Below are 7,963 nucleotides of genomic sequence, written 5' to 3' on the forward strand. Positions count from 1 at the left end.
AGATCGGAGACATCAAGATTTTCGACGAATTTTTGAAGAATTTTCAAATTTTCAGATAGGAGGTTCCAGATAAGGTCTAAAACTACATACTCAGATCTCCACCAAACATTACAGGAATACATTGGATGTCAAGACACGTGGAAAAAACGTACAAAACAAGAGATTGGAGACATCAAGATTTTCGACGAATTTTTGAAGAATTTTCAAATTTTCAGATAGGAGGTTCCAGATAAGGTCAAAAACTACATACTCAGATCTTCACCAAACTTTGCAGGGATCCATTGGAGGTCGAGACACGTGGAAAAAACGTACAAAACAAGAGATTGGAGACATCAAGATTTTGGACGAATTTTTGAAGAATTTTCAAATTTTCAGATAGGAGGTTCCAGATAAGGTCTAAAACTACATACTCAGATCTCCACCAAACATTGCAGGAATACATTGGATGTCAAGACACGTGGAAAAAACGTACAAAACAAGAGATTGGAGACATCAAGATTTTCGACGAATTTTTGAAGAATTTTCAAATTTTCAGAAAGGATGTTCCAGATGAGGTCAAAAACTACATACTCAGATCTTCACCAAACTTTGCAGGGATACTTTGGATGTCAAGACACGTGGAAAAAACGTACAAAACAAGAGATCGGAGACATCAAGATTTTCGACGAATTTTTGAAGAATTTTCAAATTTTCAGATAGGAGGTTCCAGATAAGGTCTAAAACTACATACTCAGATCTCCACCAAACATTGCAGGAATACATTGGATGTCAAGACACGTGGAAAAAACGTACAAAACAAGAGATTGGAGACATCAAGATTTTCGACGAATTTTTGAAGAATTTTCAAATTTCAGAAAGGATGTTCCAGATAAGGTCAAAAACGACATACTCAGATCTTCACCAAACTTTGCAGGGATCCATTGGAGGTCGAGACACGTGGAAAAAACGTACAAAACAAGAGATTGGAGACATCAAGATTTTGGACGAATTTTTGAATAATTTTCAAATTTTCAGAAAGGATGTTCCAGATAAGGTCAAAAACGACATACTCAGATCTTCGCCAAACTTTGCAGGGATACATTGGAGGTCGAGACACGTGGAAAAAACGTACAAAACAAGAGATTGGAGACATCAAGATTTTGGACGAATTTTTGAAGAATTTTCAAATTTTCTGATAGGAGGTCCCAGATAAGGTCAAAAACTACATACTCAGATCTCCACCAAACATGGCAGGGATACATTGGATGTCAAGACACGTGGAAAAAACGTACAAAACAAGAGATTGGAGACATCAAGATTTTCGACGAATTTTTGAAGAATTTTCAAATTTTCAGATAGGAGGTTCCAGATAAGGTCAAAAACTACATACTCAGATCTTCACCAAACGTTGCAGGGATACTTTGCATGTCAAGACACGTGGAAAAAACGTACAAAACAAGAGATTGGAGACATCAAGATTTTCGACGAATTTTTTAAGAATTTTCAAATTTTCAGATGGGAGGTTCCAGATAAGGTCAAAAACGACATACTCAGATCTTCACCAAACTTTGCATGGATACATTGGATGTCAAGACACGTGGAAAAAACGTACAAAACAAGAGATTGGGGTCATCAAGATTTTGCACGGATTTTTTAGGAATTTTCAAATTTTCAGATGGGAGGTTCCAGATAAGGTCAAAAACTACATACTCAGATCTTCACCAAACTTTGCAGGGATACATTGGATGTCAAGACACGTGGAAAAAACGTACAAAACAAGAGATTGGAGACATCAAGATTTTGGACGAATTTTTTAAGAATTTTCAAATTTTCAGATAGGAGGTTCCATATAAGGTCAAAAACTACATACTCAGATCTTCACCAAACTTTGCATGGATACATTATGTGTCAAGACACGTGGAAAAAACGTACAAAACAAAAGATTGGAGACATCAAGATTTTGGTCGAATTTTTTAAGAATTTTCAAATTTTCAGATGGGAGGTTCCAGATAAGGTCAAAAACTACATACTCAGATCTTCACCAAACTTTGCAGGGATACATTGGATGTCAAGACACGTGGAAAAAACGTACAAAAAAGAAATTGGAGACATCAAGATTTTGGACGAATTTTTTAACAATTTTCAAATTTTCAGAAAGGATGTTCCAGATAAGGTCAAAAACGACATACTCAGATCTTCACCAAACTTTGCAGGGATACATTGGATATCAAGACACGTGGAAAAACGTACAAAACAAGAGATTGGAGACATCAAGATTTTGGACGAATTTTTTAAGAATTTTCAAATTTTCAGAAAGGATGTTCCAGATAAGGTCAAAAACGACATCCTCAGATCTTCACCAAACTTTGCAGGGATCCATTGGAGGTCGAGACACGTGGAAAAAACGTACAAAACAAGAGATTGGAGACATCAAGATTTTCGACGAATTTTTGAAGAATTTTCAAATTTTCAGATAGGAGGTTCCAGATAAGGTCTTAAACTACATACTCAGATCTCCACCAAACATTGCAGGAATACATTGGATGTCAAGACACGTGGAAAAAACGTACAAAACAAGAGATTGGAGATATCAAAATTTTGGACGAATTTTTGAAGAATTTTCAAATTTTCAGATAGGAGGTTCCAGATGAGGTCAAAAACTACATACTCAGATCTTCACCAAACTTTGCAGGAATACTTTGCATGTCAAGACACGTGGAAAAAACGTACAAAACAAGAGATCGGAGACATCAAGATTTTCGACGAATTTTTTAAGAATTTTCAAATTTTCAGATGGGAGGTTCCAGATAAGGTCAAAAACGACATACTCAGATCTTCACCAAACTTTGCATGGATACATTGGATGTCAAGACACGTGGAAAAAACATACAAAACATAGGATTGGTGACATCAAGATTTTGGACGAATTTTTTAAGAATTTTCAAATTTTCAGATAGGAGGTTCCATATAAGGTCAAAAACTACATACTCAGATCTTCACCAAACTTTGCAGGGATACATTGGAGGTCGAGACACGTGGAAAAAAAGTACAAAACAAGAGATTGGGGTCATCAAGATTTTGGACGGATTTTTTAGGAATTTTCAAATTTTCAGATGGGAGGTTCCAGATAAGGACAAAAACTACATACTCAGATCTTCACCAAACATTGCAAGGATACATTGGATGTCAAGACACGTGGAAAAAACGTACAAAACAAGAGATTGGAGACATCAAGATTTTGGACGAATTTTTTAAGAATTTTCAAATTTTCAGATAGGAGGTTCCAGATGAGGTCAAAAACTACATACTCAGATCTTCACCAAACTTTGCAGGAATACTTTGCATGTCAAGACACGTGGAAAAAACGTACAAAACAAGAGATCGGAGACATCAAGATTTTCGACGAATTTTTTAAGAATTTTCAAATTTTCAGATGGGAGGTTCCAGATAAGGTCAAAAACGACATACTCAGATCTTCACCAAACTTTGCAGGGATCCATTGGAGGTCGAGACACGTGGAAAAAACGTACAAAACAAGAGATTGGAGACATCAAGATTTTGGACGAATTTTTTAAGAATTTTCAAATTTTCAGATAGGAGGTTCCATATAAGGTCAAAAACTACATACTCAGATCTTCACCAAACTTTGCAGGGATACATTGGATGTCAAGACACGTGGAAAAAACGTACAAAACAAAAGATTGGAGACATCAAGATTTTCGACGAATTTTTTAAGAATTTTCAAATTTTCAGATGGGAGGTTCAATATAAGGTCAAAAACTACATACTCAGATCTTCACCAAACTTTGCATGGATACATTGGATGTCAAGACACGTGGAAAGAACATACAAAACATAGGATTCGGAACATCAAGATTTTGATCGAATTTTTTAAGAATTTTCAAATTTTCAGATAGGAGGTTCCATATAAGGTCAAAAACTACATACTCAGATCTTCACCAAACATTGCAGGAATACATTGGATGTCAAGACACGTGGAAAAAACGTACAAAACAAGAGATTGGGGTCATCAAGATTTTGCACGGATTTTTTAGGAATTTTCAAATTTTCAGATGGGAGGTTCCAGATAAGTTCAAAAACTACATACTCAGATCTTCACCAAACTTTGCAGGGATACATTGGATGTCAAGACACGTGGAAAAAACGTACAAAACAAGAGATTGGAGACATCAAGATTTTGGACGAATTTTTTAAGAATTTTCAAATTTTCAGATAGGAGGTTCCATATAAGGTCAAAAACTACATACTCAGATCTTCACCAAACTTTGCATGGATACATTATGTGTCAAGACTCGTGGAAAAAACGTACAAAACAAAAGATTGGAGACATCAAGATTTTGGTCGATTTTTTTAAGAATTTTCAAATTTTCAGATGGGAGGTTCCAGATAAGGTCAAAAACTACATACTCAGATCTTCACCAAACTTTGCAGGGATACATTGGATGTCAAGACACGTGGAAAAAACGTACAAAAAAGAGATTGGAGACATCAAGATTTTGGACGAATTTTTTAACAATTTTCAAATTTTCAGAAAGGATGTTCCAGATAAGGTCAAAAACGACATACTCAGATCTTCACCAAACTTTGCAGGGATACATTGCATGTCAAGACACGTGGAAAAAACGTACAAAACAAGAGATCGGAGACATCAAGATTTTCGACGAATTTTTTAAGAATTTTCAAATTTTCAGATGGGAGGTTCCAGATAAGGTCAAAAACGACATACTCAGATCTTCACCAAACTTTGCAGGGATCCATTGGAGGTCGAGACACGTGGAAAAAACGTACAAAACAAGAGATTGGAGACATCAAGATTTTGGACGAATTTTTTAAGAATTTTCAAATTTTCAGATAGGAGGTTCCATATAAGGTCAAAAACTACATACTCAGATCTTCACCAAACTTTGCAGGGATACATTGGATGTCAAGACACGTGGAAAAAACGTACAAAACAAGAGATTGGAGACATCAAGATTTTGGACGATTTTTTTAAAAATTTTCAAATTTTCAGAAATGCGGTTCCAGATAAGGTCAAAAACTACATACTCAGATCTTCACCAAACTTTGCAGGGATACATTGGATGTCAAGACACGTGGAAAAAACGTACAAAACAAGAGATTCGGGTCAACAAGATTTTGGACGGATTTTTTAGGAATTTTCAAATTTTCAGATGGGAGGTTCCAGATAAGGTCAAAAACTACATACTCAGATCTTCACCAAACTCTGCAGGGATACATTGTATGTCAAGACACGTGGAAAAAACATACAAAACATAGGATTGGGCACATCAAGATTTTGTTAAATTCTTTTAAGAATTTTCAAATTTTCAGATAGGAGGTTCCATATAGGGTCAAAAACTACATACTCAGATCTTCACCAAACATTGCAGGGATACATTGGATGTCAAGACACGTGGAAAGAACGTACAAAACAAGAGATTGGAGACATCAAGATTTTGGACGAATTTTTCAAGAATTTTCAAATTTTCAGATAGGAGGCTCCATATAAGGTCAAAAACTACATACTCAGATCTTCACCAAACATTGCAGGGATACATTGGATGTCAAGACACGTGGAAAAAACGTACAAAACAAGAGATTGGAGACATCAAGATTTTGGACGAATTTTTTAAGAATTTTCAAATTTTCAGATAGGAGGTTCCAGATAAGGTCAAAAACTACATACTCAGATCTTCACCAAACGTTGCAGGGATACTTTGCATGTCAAGACACGTGGAAAAAACGTACAAAACAAGAGATTGGAGACATCAAGATTTTCGACGAATTTTTTAAGAATTTTCAAATTTTCAGATGGGAGGTTCCAGATAAGGTCAAAAACGACATACTCAGATCTTCACCAAAATTTGCATGGATACATTGGATGTCAAGACACGTGGAAAAAACGTACAAAACAAGAGATTGGGGTCATCAAGATTTTGCACGGATTTTTTAAGAATTTTCAAATTTTCAGATGGGAGGTTCCAGATAAGGTCAAAAACGACATACTCAGATCTTCACCAAACTTTGCATGGATACATTGGATGTCAAGACACGTGGAAAAAACGTACAAAACAAGAGATTGGAGACATCAAGATTTTGGACGAATTTTTTAAGAATTCTCAAATTTTCAGAAAGGAGGTTCCATATAAGGTCAAAAACTACATACTCAGATCTTCACCAAACTTTGCAGGGATACTTTGGATGTCAAGACACGTGGAAAAAACGTACAAAACAAGAGATTGGGGTCATCAAGATTTTGGACGAATTTTTTAAGAATTTTCAAATTTTCAGATGGGAGGTTCAATATAAGGTCAAAAACTACATACTCAGATCTTCACCAAACTTTGCATGGATACATTGGATGTCAAGACACGTGGAAAAAACATACAAAACATAGGATTCGGAAAATCAAGATTTTGGTCGAATTTTTTAAGAATTTTCAAATTTTCAGATAGGAGGTTCCATATAAGGTCAAAAACTACATACTCAGATTTTCACCAAACTTTGCAGGGATACATTGGATGTCAAGACACGTGGAAAAAACGTACAAAACAAGAGATTGGAGACATCAAGATTTTCGACGAATTTTTTAAGAATTTTCAAATTTTCAGAAAGGATGTTCCAGATAAGGTCAAAAACGACATACTCAGATCTTCACCAAACTTTGCAGGGATACATTGGAGGTCGAGACACGTGGAAAAAACGTACAAAACAAGAGATTGGAGACATCAAGATTTTGGACGAATTTTTGAAGAATTTTCAAATTTTCTGATAGGAGGTCCCAGATAAGGTCAAAAACTACATACTCAGATCTCCACCAAACATTGCAGGGATACATTGGATGTCAAGACACGTGGAAAAAACGTACAAAACAAGAGATTGGAGACATCAAGATTTTCGACGAATTTTTGAAGAATTTTCAAATTTTCAGATAGGAGGTTCCAGATAAGGTCAAAAACTACATACTCAGATCTTCACCAAACGTTGCAGGGATACTTTGCATGTCAAGACACGTGGAAAAAACGTACAAAACAAGAGATTGGAGACATCAAGATTTTCGACGAATTTTTTAAGAATTTTCAGATGGGAGGTTCCAGATAAGGTCAAAAACGACATACTCAGATCTTCACCAAACTTTGCATGGATACATTGGATGTCAAGACACGTGGAAAAAACGTACAAAACAAGAGATTGGGGTCATCAAGATTTTGCACGGATTTTTTAAGAATTTTCAAATTTTCAGATGGGAGGTTCCAGATAAGGTCAAAAACGACATACTCAGATCTTCACCAAACTTTGCATGGATACATTGGATGTCAAGACACGTGGAAAAAACGTACAAAACAAGAGATTGGAGACATCAAGATTTTGGACGAATTTTTTAAGAATTCTCAAATTTTCAGAAAGGAGGTTCCATATAAGGTCAAAAACGACATACTCAGATCTTCACCAAACTTTGCAGGGATACATTGGATATCAAGACACGTGGAAAAAACGTACAAAACAAGAGATTGGAGACATCAAGATTTTGGACGAATTTTTTAAGAATTTTCAAATTTTCAGATAGGAGGTTCCAGATAAGGTCAAAAACTACATACTCAGATCTTCACCAAACTTTGCAGGGATACATTGGATGTCAAGACACGTGGAAAAAACGTACAAAACAAGAGATTGGGGTCATCAAGATTTTGGACGGATTTTTTAGGAATTTTCAAATTTTCAGATGGGAGGTTCCAGATAAGGTCAAAAACTACATACTCAGATCTTCACCAAACATTGCAGGGATACATTGGATGTCAAGACACGTGGAAAAAACGTACAAAACAAGAGATTGGAGACATCAAAATTTTGGACGAATTTTTTAAGAATTTTCAAATTTTCAGATAGGAGGTTCCAGATGAGGTCAAAAACTACATACTCAGATCTTCACCAAACTTTGCAGGAATACCTTGCATGTCAAGAC

This window comes from Lepisma saccharinum, unplaced genomic scaffold (genome assembly GCF_977018435.1).
Source record: "Lepisma saccharinum unplaced genomic scaffold, izLepSacc3.1 HAP1_SCAFFOLD_43, whole genome shotgun sequence".
NCBI classification, from domain to species: Eukaryota; Metazoa; Arthropoda; class Insecta; order Zygentoma; family Lepismatidae; genus Lepisma; species Lepisma saccharinum.